Source organism: Rattus norvegicus, chromosome 16 (assembly GCF_021556685.1).
Source record: "Rattus norvegicus strain SHRSP/BbbUtx chromosome 16, alternate assembly SHRSP_T2T, whole genome shotgun sequence".
NCBI lineage: Eukaryota > Metazoa > Chordata > Mammalia > Rodentia > Muridae > Rattus > Rattus norvegicus.
In genome coordinates, this window is record NC_141549.1 from 14,029,297 (window position 1) to 14,043,623 (window position 14,327).

The following is a 14,327-nucleotide window of genomic DNA, read 5'->3' on the forward strand; positions in this document are numbered from 1 at the left end:
TTTGGCTAAGGGTTTGTCTATCTTGTTGATTTCCTCAAAGAACCAGCTCCTAGTTTTGGTGATTCTTTGTATAGTCCTTTTTGTTTCAACTTGGTTGATTTCAGCTCTGAGTTTGATCTTTTCCTGCCTTCTATTCCTTTTGGGTGTATTTGTTTCTTTTTGTTCTAGAGCTTTTAGGTATGCTGTTAAGCTGCTGATGTATGCTCTCCCCTGTTTCTTTCTGCAGGCACTCAGATGTATGGGTTTTCCTCTTATCCCTGCTTTCATTGTGTCGCATAAGTTTGGGTATGTTTTATCCTCATTTTCATTAAATTCTAAGAAGTCCTTAATTTCTTTTTTTATTTCTTCCTTGACCAAATTGTCATTGAGTAGAACATTGTTCAACTTCCATGTATAAGTGGGCTTTCTGTTATCATTGTTGTCATTGAAGACCAGCCTTATTTCATGGTGATGTGATAGGATTCACAGGATTATTTCTATCTTTCTGAATCTGTTGAGGCCTCTTTTGTGACTGATAATATGGTCAATTTTGGAGGAGGTACCATGAAGTGCTGAGAAGAAGGTAGATCTTTTTGTTTTAGGGTGGAATGTTTTACAAAGATCTGTTAAGTCCATTTGGTTCATAACTTCTGTTAATTTCTCTATGCCTCTGTTTAATTTCTATTTCTATGATCTGTCCATTGATGAGAGTAGGGTGTTGAAATCTCCTACTATTATTGTGTGAAGTGCAATGTGTGATTTGTGCTTTAGTAAGGTTTCTTTTTATGAATGTAGTTGCCCTTTCATTTGGAGCATAGATATTTAGGATTGAGAGATCATCTTGGTGGATTTTTCCTTTGATGAATATAAAGGTCTTTCCTTATCTTTTTTCATTACTTTAGGTTGAAAGTCAATTGTATTCAATATTGGAATGGCAAATCCAGCTTGTTTCTTCTGATCATTTGCTTAGAAAGTTGTTTTCTAGGCTTTTACTCTGAGGTATTGTCTTTCTTTTTCTCTGAGGTGTGTTTCCTGTATGCAGCAAACTGCTAAATCTTTTTTTTTTATGTATCCAGTCTGTTAGTCTGTGTCTTTTTATTGGGGAATTGTGTCCAGTGATGTTGAGAGATAATAAGGAATAGTGATTGTTGCGTCCTGTTGTTTTCACTGTTAGAGGTGGAATTATGTTTGTGTGTCTCTCTTATTTTGGCTTCATTACAAGATTACATTCTTGCTTTCTGTATGGCATAGTTTCTCTCCTTGTGTTGGAGTTTTCCATCTACTATCCTTTGTAGGGCTGGATTTGTAGGAAGATATTGTGTAAATTTGGTTTTGTCATGGGATATCTCGGTCTCTCCACCTAGGTTAATTGAGAGTTTTGTTGGATATAGAAGTCTGGGCTATCATTTGTGTTCTCTTAGGGCCTGGATGACATCTACCCAGAATCTTCTGGCTTCCATAGTCTCTGGTTAGAAGTCTGGTGTAATTCTTATAGGTCTGCCTTTATATGTCACATGAACTTTTCCCCTTACTGCTTTTAATATTCTTTCTTTGTTTTGTGCATTGGGTTTATTGACTTTTATGTGACAGGTGGAATTTCTCTTTTGGTCCAATCTATTTGGAGTTCTGTAGGCTTCTTGGATGTTTATGGGCGTCTATTTCTTTAGGTTAGACAAGTTTTCTTCTATCATTTTGTTGACTATATTTACTGGCCATTTCATTTGGAAGTCTTAACTCTCTTCTATACCTATTATCCTTAGCTTTGATCTTCTCGTTGTGTCTTGGATTTCCTAGATGTTTTTGGCTAGGAGATTTTTGCATTTTACATTATCTTTGACTGTTGCATCAATGTATTCTATAGTATCTTCTGCCTCTGAGATTCTCTCTTCTATATCTTGTATTCTGTTTTTGATGCTGGTATCTATGACTCCTTATCTCTTCCTTAGGTTTTCTAATTCCAGGGTTTGTTTCCACTTGTGCTTTCTTTATTGTTTCTATTACCACTTTTAAATCCTGGATAATTTTGTTCAATTCATTTACTTGTTTGGTAATGTTTTCCTGTAATTCTTCCAGGGATTTTTGAGTTTCCTCTTTAAGGTCTTCTACTTGTTTACTTGTGTTGTCCTGCATTTCTTTAGGGGAGTTATTTATGACCTTCTTAAAGTCCACCATCATTAGCATAAAATATGATTTTAAATCTAAATCCCGCTTTTCCGATGTATGGATATCCAGTGTTTTCTTTGGTGGGAGAACTAGGCTCTGATGATGCCAAGTAGACTTGGTTTCTGTTGCTTAGCTGCCTGTGCTTGCCTCTCACCTTTGGGTTGTTTCTGGTGTTAGCTTGTCTTGTTTCTGACAGTGGCTTGACCCTCCTGTAAGCTTCTGTGCCAGCATTCCTGTTGAACTGTTTCCTGCTTTCTTTCAGCCTTTTCTGGGAACAAACGCTCTTCTCTCACATGTGTAGGCACTTCTGGTGACTGACTTTCACCTCTTGGTACAGGGAGGGAACAGAAGGGTCCTGCCCTGACTGCTTCTAAGTCCCTACACACAGGGGCACAGCTGGCACTAGGAGATTCCCTCTTGGGTCAGGAATGTGGGCCGAGGGTAGTCTCCTCTGATTTCTCAGGAGTGTCTGCACTTCTGAGGGTTCAGCTCTCCACTTCATGGGATTTGGGTGCAGGAAGCTGTTTGACCATTTCCGGTAAGTTCTGGGTGTAGATCAGAACCTCAGGTACCTGTAGCTGACTGTTTCTACATTCCTATATCCAGGGGTACTATGCAGTTTCCTCTTGCACCAGGGATTTGGGCAATGGTGGGCAAAAGTGGCAGTCTGTCCTGCGGTCTCAGAATGGTCTGTATTTCTGTGTGTTCAGCTCTCTTCTTCATTGGATTTGAGTGCTGGGGGCTGTGGGATCCTATCAGTTCAGTTCTGGGCACCAACTTCAAATTGTTGATCTTCCTGTTTTGGTTTTCTAATAGCCAGGGTTAGAACATGACGCCTCCTCTTCTCCATGACCAATTTATTAATTCTGTTTCTTTTGCCTTCCTCAACTCATTACTTAAAATTAGGGGCAAGTAAAGAATGGAGTCAGAACAATGAGAAAGCTTACATATCCTTGGCTGTTCACCGAGTACTCACATCAAAAGTGCTTCTTTGCAAACTACAATTGACCACATTGAATCATCTCCATCTAAATGCTCTAATTTATCAATACAAACAGGCACTATTACTGCTCTTCCCATTATTATCGTTATGGATTCCTCCTCCTCTTTGATGTACTCTGCTTTGAGGTTCTCTGTGTTCCCTGGGCATTATTATAATTATAAAAATAAAGTACAATAAAGATCTCTGGTTGTAAAGATAGAGCATAGAAATCCACATGAGTATTCACAGCTTTGCACTGCTCTCTGTACCTTCCTTTATTGCACCAATGCTCTCTCCACAGGATAACTGGCTTTATAAACTGGGGTCAGTTCTGGCTCTGCTTGGCTTAAATATCTCTGTGGGATGGAATTGCCTATGGCACAAGAGGATTATAAAAAAAATCATGGTGAGTAAGTTACTACACAGGAGGGAGTGTGTTACCCTCAATTCCTACTGTCTCTGTTGGCTTACAAACAATTCCTCTAGGCTCCTCTCAACAGTGACCTAGTAACAGCTTGAGCCATCACATGCCCTCATTGCCTGCCAGATTTGAGCCAAGTGTGGCAGCCTATAAGAAAACTGCTCACTACCCTACCTATATTCATTCTCTCTCTCTCTCCCTCTCTCTCTCTCTCTCTCTCTCTCTCTCTCTCTCTCTCTCTCTCTCTCTCTCTCCAGCCTTTACCCTTTCTCCAAATTTTCATTCAGTCCCACCACAATAAATTTCCCTTATATCAGATATGTCACAATGTCTGATTTCACATGAGGGCATGTTTGCATGGGCCCACCTGGCAACATTGTATTTCTTTCTTATTTTTTAAAATTGTCTTTTTTTTCACAGTCCAGTCATTATCCATCTCCTGGTCTACCTTCTGAGAGTTCCTCATTCCATTTCTCCTTCCCAATCTCCAAGAAGAGGTCCTCACTCTCCCCATCCCACCCCCAGCAGGTCTCCCCATACGCCATACCCTAAGACATCAAGTCTCAAACGTTTGGTGCATCTTTTCTCACTGAAGCCAGACCAAGAGTCCTCTGCTGTATACATGTACAGTACCATGTACCAGGTAGTGGATGCTGCCTGTTTGGTGGCTCAGTATCTGAGAGATCTCACTGCTCGGATTACTTGAGAATGCTGGTATTTCTATGAAGTTGCCCTCCTCCTCAGCCTCTTCCAGCCCTTCTTTAATCCAACCACAGGAGCTCCCTGTTTCTGTCCATTGGTTGAGTGTAAGTATCTGAATCTGACTCTTTCAACATCATGGTGGGTTTCTCTGGAGGGCAGTCATGCTAAGCTTCTATCTGTAAACACTCCAGAGCATCAGTAATAGTGTCAGGCCTTGGAGCCTCCCCTTGAGCAGGATCCCAATTTGGGCCAGTCACTGAAACTTATTTCTTTCAGTCTCTTCACCATTTTTGGCCATGCAGTTTTTTTAACAGGAACAATTCTGTCAAAATGCTACCCGTCCATTAGATGACCTGTCGCTCTATTCGAGGTAGACTCTACAAGTTACCTGTCCCCACTGTTGGACATTTTATCTAAGGCCCCTCCTGTTGAGTCTTCAGTATGTTTCAACTCTCAGGTCTCTGGTACATTCTAGATGGTGGCCACACCTTCTACCTCCCGAGTTTACCTGTTTCCATTCTTTCTGCTATCCTACAGAACTTCAGTCTTGTTTTCCCTACCCAATACCTGATGCTGGTCCTCTCTTCTCATCCCTGTGCCCTTTCCACCCAGGTTCGTTCCTTTCTCTTCCCCTCATCCCCCAATACATTTTTGCTGTATTCTCACACCTGAGTGGGATTGAGGCATCATCTCTTGGGCCCTTCAGCTTGTTAACCTCTCAAGTTCTGTGGATTTTATCCTGGACAATTTGTATTTTTTGACTAATATCCACTTATTAGTGAGTACATAACAAACATGTCATTTTGGGTTTGAGTTACCCTACTCAGGATGCTATTTTGTAGTTCCATCGATTTGCCTGCAAAACTCATGATATTCTCATTCTTAATAGCTGAAAAGTATTCCATTGTGTAAATGAAACACATTTTCTGTATCAATTATTCTGTTGTGTGATGCCTGGGTTGTTTCCAGTTTCTGGCTATAACAAATAAGGCCACTATGAACATAGTGGAGCACGTGCCTCTGTGGCATGGTGGGGCATCTTTTGGATATATATATATATATATATATATATATATATATATATATATATATTATAGTTGGGCCTTCAGGTAGATAGACTTATCTCCAATTTTCTGAGGAACCTCCAGATGCATTTCCAGAGTGGTTGTAATAGTTTGCAATCCCACCAGCAATGGAGGCTGTCACTTGAGTTTTTGACATTTTTTAGACATTCTGATTGGTTTAAAGTTGTTTTTATTTGCATTTCCCTATGACTAAGGACTGGAACATTTTTTAAGTGCTTCTTGGCCACTCAAGATTCCTCTGCTGTGAATTCTCTGTTTAGTTCTATACTCCATTTTTGACTGGGTTGTTTGGTTTTTTGGAAGTTAACTTTTTGAGTTTTTGTTTAATGTATTTTTGGATATTTCCCTTCCATCAGATGTGAAGTTAGTGAAGATGTTTTTCCAATGTGTAGGTTGCTGATTTGTCCGATTGTCTATGCCCTTTGCCTTACAGCTTTTCAGGTTCATGAAGCTCCATTTATCAATTCTTAATCTTAGAGCCTGAGCCATTGGAGTTCTTTTTAGGATTGCCCTGAACCCATGCCAATGAGTTTGAGGCTCTTTCCCACTTTCATTTCCATTGGATTCAGTGTATCTCATTTTATGTTGAGTTTCTTGATCCATTTAGACTTGAGCTTTGTGCAAGATGATAAATACTGATCTATTTTCATTTTCTTCATACTGACTGCCAGTTATACTAGCACCATTTATTGGAGACACTTTCTTTTTCCATCGCATATTTTTCACTTCTTTGTCAAAGATAAAATATCCATAAGTGTCTAGCTTTATTTCTGGCTCTTCAATTCTATTCCATTTATCAACCTGTTTGTCTCTATACAAATACCAAACAACTTTTAATCACTGTTGCTCTGTAGTACAGATTGAGGTTAGGGATGGTGATTCTCCAGAAGTTCTTCTATTGTTAAGAATTGTTTTCGATATACTGGGTTCTTTGTTTTCCCAAATGAAATTAAAAATTGCTTTTCTCCATGTCTTTGAAGAACTGCATTGGAATTTTGATGAGGTTTGCATTGAATCTGTAGATTGCTTTTGATAGGATGGCCATTTTTACTTTGGTAATCCTATCAATCCAGGAGCATGAGAGATCTCTGCATTTTCTGAGGTCTTCAATTTCTTTCTTTAGAGACTTGTAGATTTTGTCATACAGATCTTTCACTTCATTGGTTAGAGTTGCCCCCTGATATTTTAATTATTTCAGATGATTGTAAAGGATGTTGTTTTCCTATTTTCTTTCTCAACCCACTTTTCATTTGTATAAAGGAAGGCTATTGATATGTTTGAGTTAATTTTATATCCTGCCGCTTTGCTGAAGTTGTTTATCAACCATAGAAGTTCTGTTGTAGAATTTTGGGGGTTGCTTACTTATCATCTGAAAATAGTGATACCTTAACCTTTTCTATGCCAATTTGTATCCCCTTGATTTCATTTTGTTGTCTTATTTCTCTACCTATAACTTTGAGTACTGTTTTGAATACATACAGGGAAAGTGAGCATCTTTTTCTTGTCCCTAGTTTTATTGGGATTGCTTCACATATCTCTGCATTTAATTTGATATTGGCTGTTCATTTGCTGTATTTTCTATTTAGTAAGTTTAAGTATGAATCTTGAATTCCTGTTCTCTCCAATACTTTTAACATGAAGGAGTGTTGTATTTTGTTAAGTGCATTTTCATCATCTAATGAGATGCTCATATGATTTTTTTTCCTTTGGGTTTTTTTATATAGTGGATTACATTAAGGAATTTTTAGATATTGAACCAATCTTTGCATTCCTCAAATGACGCTTACTTGATCATGATAAATGGTGGTTTTGATTTGTTCTTGAATTTGGTTTATGAGAATTTTTTGAGTATTTTTATATTGATATTCATGAGTGAAATTGGTCTGAACTTCTTTTACTTTGTTGGATGCTTGAGTGGTTTAGGAGTCAGAGTACTTGTGACTTCATAAAATGAATTAGGTAGTGTTTCTTTTGTCTCTATTTTATGGCACACTCTGATGAGCGTTGGTGTTAGCTCTTCTTTGAAGATCTAGTAGAATTCTTCACTAAAGCCATCTGACTGTAGTGGGTTTTTTTGGGGGGGGTTACATTATATTTCATAATGGTCTCCAAGTAGTTTAAATACAACCTATATAGTTTACTGTAACTCACAAATTCACAGAACTTTCCTGCCAACCTCCAATCAAGACAGGTAGTCATTGCTCAGACCAAAGCAGATTTCAAGTCAGCTGCTCTTAAAATTCCTTATTCAGATCTACAGAGCCCTAGGAAGAATAGATTTCACCAAGAATGAAAGCACCACACATGAAATTTCAGCAATTTGGTACATTGCAGGTAACATAGGCATTTAAGACATTTTAGGAAGTGGTCAGTACTGTGCAAAATTTACTGCTCATATATCAAGCACCATAGACTAGTTTCAGAGACTACCAGTTATAACTTACTATCAGAGACAGCTAGCAAAATAATGTGAAAAAATGGCAAAGAAAAGAGATGTGTTGGGTATGAGTGAAGCCATCAAGGATGGCTTTGCTGCAGAGCATTTAAGCACACATTTTATTACTGCAGCACCCATAGACACAGGGTCTTGATCCAGAGGAACTGAATCACCCCACCCCAACAGACAACTGAAACATTTAGGGAAAATGAGGTGTGAACGGTCCCATAGAAATCATCAGGAGTCCTTCTTTTAAATGCCTTTTTCATTTACTGGATATTTTTTTAAATTTACATTTCAAATATTATCACATTTCCTGGTTTTTCATCCATAAACCCCCTATCCCATCTCCTTCCCTCTTCTTCTATGAGGGTGTTCCCCTCTCCAACCACCCACCCCTTTTTGCCTCCCCACCCTGACATTCCCTTGGGGGTGGGTGTCCAGCCTTGACAGGATCAATGCTTCTTATCCCATTGCTGCCCAACAAGGCCATCCTCTGCCACATATGCAGCTGGAGGCATGGATCTGTCTATGTGTACTCTTCGTGTAGTGGTTTAGTCCCTGGGAGCTCTGGCTGGTTGATATTGTTGTTCTTATGGGGTTGCAAGCCCCCTCAGCTCCTTCAATCCTTTCTCTAATTCCCCCAATGGGGACCCCATTCTTAGCTCAGTGGTTTGCTGTTAGCATTCACCTCTGTATTTGTCATGCTCTGGCAGACCCTCTCAGGAGAGAGCTATTTCCAACTTCTATCAGCAAGAATTTCTTGGCATCAGCAATATTGTCTGAGTTTGGTGGCTATATGCATATGGGCTGCATCCCCAGGTGGGACAAACTATGAATGGCCATTCCTTAAGTCTTTGCTCCAAACTTTGTCTCCATATCTCCTCCTATGAATATTTTTGCTTTCCCTTTTAAGAAAGGCTGAAGCATCTTCACTTTGATCATCCTTCTTCTTAAGCTTCATGTAGTCTGTGGAATGTATCTTGGGTAATTCCTTTTTTGCAACCTTATTGCCTTCTATCAAAGATTCACTTCCCTTCCCTTCCCTGCCCTTCGCTTCCCTTCCCTTTTTCACCTTTTTCATTGTAAAATGCCTACTCATTTGAGGCATGGGTGCCAACTCCAATTCCTTGTAGCGAGAGATGATGAAAAACAAAGCCCAGTGGACTTTGAAGTATTTATTGAAGGAGTACTCCTGTACATTAAAGCAGATAGATCTAAATGAAGATACAGTTTCAAGGATTCTAGACCAAAATGAACCCTCTGTGTCTGTTGCCCAAATCTGATGTATGAGATTTATATTTAAATTTCTCTATTTGTGATTATGGGTTGTCTCTATTTACTTACCATCAGGGTAGAACATACTGGGTGAGGAAAACAGTGGACCCAAAGCAACAAGTACTTAGAGCAGCTGGTGGATACTTGAATGACTCAGGCCTAAGACTCTGGCCAGAACACCCATAACTCATGCTCCTTATTCCCATTCACCTCTGTAGTACTGTGAGAAGCAGATAAGAGGGAAAAATTACTGCAGAGAGGGAAAGAACAATTTCAATCTTGGACCAGTTTTACTCCCTTACCCTTGTTGCATAAGGACTTTCAAAGTTAGTTACTAGGTGGTTTCTCAGGTGTTGAGAATTGTTCTTTCACAAGTAAACGTTTTTCTATCTTTTAGAAGAACGTATACCTTCTCAATTAATATCTGTGACTTAATCAATTGTCCCTTTCATAGAATTTAGGTATATTATCCATTTTCTGACAACTAAAAAAAATCATTCACAGCCATTTTAAGGAAATGAATTATTGCATTTTTCTCTCAAAGCAGTTACTGGTAAATTTGATCCATGATGGAATAGGACAGAAGCAATTCCAATTTCATTGGGCAGTATGCCTTCATAAAGAGAGACTTGAGGCTCTATACTAAAGGGAGGTGAATGGTCTTCTCTAAATGCCCATTGGCTGATAGAAACAAAATTCATTTGGATATCCCTGGAGCCTGTGCTGAAGTTTCATAATGGTGTTAACTGCTGAGAGGTTCAGAGAAATGGTTCAACATGCACATTCAGAGTACCACCCCCCCAAGCCCGCCCCTCCCCACACACATTTTCAAGAAAATCTTTGCAAGCTTAATAAGTCCCTTCTTTGGATAATAAAGGAGCAGTATCAGAAAGCAAAGACACATCTGACTTTCTTCTCTGTGCCCACAGACCAAAGCTCATGCTCTCAGTGCAAGCATAGCTTGAATCATGTGATGACAGAAACAATCTCCCAAGTGGGATCAACAGCTGATACTTGTTTCAATTAGCAGTTTATGAAGTCAATTCCAAATGAGACACTCTTCACTTTTCACACCAGTTAACAGTTAATGAATGCCATGGGCCGTTGTCTTTGTTATGGACACCTGTCCAACCTTTTGTGTGCAGAGGACTGCAACATCCACTCACCTGAAGGGAGAAAAGGAAGGGATGTAGAGTCATCTTTTATGAGATGAGATACCTTAAGCATGATGCCACGCACATTCAAACCACTTGTCTCCATCCATATTCCATGAAAGACACGGAATTCATCTGTGTCTATTCTCTCTGATTTACACCCGCTATTTTCATACTGTGCACACCCGAAGGTCAGGGCATGTGTTGATTTCAAAAAGCACTTTGTCTTGAAATCAAAGCACGAATGTGAATAATTTCAAAATATATTCTGCTTTTAAAAGTATAAGGATAAATAGGAACCAGGAGCAGGACTAGATTAAGGAAAAGACTGAAGGAAGATGCAGCGATCCTTTTTTTATGCTATCTTGAAGGAGAGAAAATGTGAATATGAATATAAAAAAAAATCCAAGTATTAAAAGAGGTACCATAACAGTAATTTGTTTTATTTCCATTAACCATTTCCTCTTCCTTTCCATTCTTGGTGCTAGTGTACATTGAAAAATTCAATATGGCAGCAGTTTGACAGATGCCTGTCTAAATTAGAACAAGCTACTTCTGGCAAATTTACTCTGCATTTTAAATATGTGCAAAAAGAAATGTTACTGTATGCATTACACTCTTTTAATAAAGGATGATATAGTAAAAATGGGCAATCATTTTCACAAATTACAGTGCTCTTGCCTACATAACACAAAGCTTTGTAGCCATAGAAAAAGGCACGGCATTTTAAAGAACAAACACAGACTTTCATTAAGACATTACATAATCCTTGAAAAAAACTTGAATTATAAACCAGGACATGAACCAAGATAAACTTAACCTCTCTGTGTGTCATTTTTATTCTAGAAAACTGAAGGTGACAACATTGTTTCTCATAATATTACTCTGAGGATTGTTTGAGTACTCTGAAGATCGTTTGAGTAACAGCTTTTAAAGCAGTTAGAGGGGCAAGGAGAGCATCATATCCCCTGGACTTGAAGTTAAAAGTGGGTGTTAACTGCCTCATAAAGGTGCTGAGATTAGAACTCTGGTCCTCTACAAGAGAAGCAAGTATTTAGTCTGCAACTTACACCTAGCTGTATGTTGGCTATTGTTATTCTTGAGACAAATTTGCTATGTGGAAGAGAAACTGTCAAAACCCTGTATGTGCTTCTTTTCCTAGGAACTGGAAATTTTGCATGCTTAATTTGTTTATGCTTGTGTATAATACTTTTTATACAATTAATCCAAACCCATCCTCCTTGATTATTTCTGAGAAAACTCAGATGAATGGGTTCTCTTATTTCTAATTGAGTTTTATTGTGTTCAGACCATCTACCACCCATGATTTCAGTTCTTTTAAGTCTACCAATGTTGGTCTATGGTTCAGAATTTAGTCTTTTTTGTAATATGTCTTGTGGGCACTTGAAAAAAAAGCTAATTTTGTGAATTGAATATCAGTCCATATTTAATATGAGACAATGTTGACCAAAAGTGCAGCTAGTTTTAATCACTTGCTGATTATTTTATTCAAATTGTTCTATATTTGTAGAGACAAGTGTTTATCTCTTAGCTAATGTGTTTATGTCTTTTACATATCTTATAACCATTGAAGTATTAGGACTGGAGGCCTCTTTTATTTTTGGTTTCTGTTTCTTCTCCCAGCCTGTGGAGTGACACTCATCCACGTCTTTGATGTCTTCTCCTAAACTCTTGCTACCTCAAGGTTCTACATGGTGCATGAACATCATCATTTTATCAACAAACAGCAAGTGTAGTAATTGGACTTTGGGAGGTTGCAAAAGTGCTTTATAGGTTAAGAATGCCTACCTGTCTTTGAGTTTGCAGCACCCACTTGGAAGCTCACAACTGCCTATAACTCCAGCTCTAATGGATATGACACCCTCCTCTGGCATTTGCAAAAACCTGCATGTACAGGTACATAGGAAGACACATACGTGAAGGTATATGTGTAAATACATAAGAGGATCTTCAATATTCTTTTCCCTTTATTATTTAAATACAATTTCGAAAGCCAGGACAAGAATACTCTACTTCTCCTGGTTTTCCTTATCATCTTTCTACTTCTAGGGGTTTTAGGCACCATGTCATTCTTCAGACCCCAAGGTCTTCAGTTGGACTGTCTTTTTAGAACTTTCTAATTTGGTCTATATTTCTTCTTTTTATAATGTTTCGGTTTTTTATCAGATATAAATAAAATATACATTTTCTTAAAATCAGTTCTAAATCATATTTTTAGAATATCTTCTTTGATCTATGTTTTACAATAATAATTCTTGAGTGATGATTATATGTGCATGGTATATTTTGAATAGGGAAGATTTGTACATTATATTATGCAATTATATCTCCCAACTAAAAGGAAACCTAATGGAATAAGCGTATGTGGCCTATAAATCTAACTCATTCACTCAGCTCCACAGAATTCTCATATTCGTTTTTGGGTAGACAATTACATTTTTATACTGATAGAAACTATATTGTTTCATCCTAACTAAGCAACCTTTCATATTCTTTTTTTTAAACTGAACTGAATTGGAAAACTAAAAATGAGCATTATAATGTCATAATGTTAATATTTCTCATGATTTAATCATTGTGTTGATTCTCATGTCTGTGTGATTCCCCAGTACACAGAAATTGGCAGTCATCTGGAATCATTAGATGATATTTAATCATATGCCCTGAATTTCATTTTAAATTCTTAGAAAAAAAGAAATGAATTTTTACTTCTCCACTGTCACCTGAAGTAAATACTACATGTGACAATCAATTCAGTGCAATGGGATGCTCAGAGATACACCTGCTCAGGCTATGGCTTCAGCAACAGTAGCTGTTCTTTGCCTGGTCAGGGTTAGAGTGAAACATTGTGGAAGTGCTCATATCTGGATGACAGCCCAGTAGCTGGTAGAATTTATGCTACCTGTACACTCTTGTGGTCATATCTTTAGCACAGCTACGATATTGTTACTATGTTTATAGTGGAAGTAATCATAAAATAAGGGCAAAGGGAAATGTATTAAAAATATGCTTAGAAAGCAGTGGCTAACATTTGTTCATCTTGGCACACTGAAATGGAAATCTGAGCATTACAATTCAATGAAAAGGAACAGAGGTTGGATTTGCATGACCTGTGCCTTCCTCATGACTCTATTGTAAGATTTACAGAGGTAAATGATTGTATTATAAAGGGATAAAAATATTAGAACAAAAGGGTTCATGGAGAGGAGGCTGAGAGTGGGGAAATGTAGGGAATATGAGAGAGGAATTAATTCTAAAGCCTTTTTTCAAATGCCATATGGAAAATTATTATAGTAGAAACTTTGTATATAGACAGAAATAGATGGAGATACATACCCACATTGTGTGTGTGTGTGTGTCTGCGTGTGTGTTGTATGAAGTATTCATATAGTGTAGAAGAAAATGACCCTGCTAGACATCATATGCTTTCAAATAAATCACTTACTAGACAAATCCTGTGCCCTAGGGAAATCCTACTTCTATTATTTTACCAAACTAGCACAGCAATAAAATGACTCCCAATGACATATTGATATGCCTATAGAGTGCCTATCCCTTGCCAAAGAAGATTCATCTTGCAATTTATGGTAATTAACAGAGTTTCACAATGTAGCAATGTTCAGAGAATAAGAGACTTTGTAGTTTTGATCACTAAATGGTATGTCTTTATCAAACCCCTTCCCTAAGGACTCAGGGGTGAAGGCAGAAGAGGAGGTAGAAAGATAGTAAGAGCCAGAGAGAGTGGATGACTCAATAGAAAGGGAGTCCTTCTGATGGACCAGGACTAACAGGAACTCAGGGAGACTGTGATGGCATGCTCAGACCAGCTTAGGTTCAAAGCAACCCAAATCCGAGTATAGAAAAGTATAAACAAGGTTTCACCTTGTCAAGGAATGATTTGTAATTGATGTCTTTGAAGAAAGGGAAAATCAGATCAGTTTTTTCCAATAGAGTGTCTCTATGTTTATCAACCATGCTCCAGGGAAGGCCCCTTACTCAGGATTACTTGAGCAACACAAAGAACACAAGTGGACTCCATGAGTTTTGGTTTGGTTGGTAGGAATATCTGTCAATATCTGCTCTTGTTTGGTTGGTTTGGTTTTGA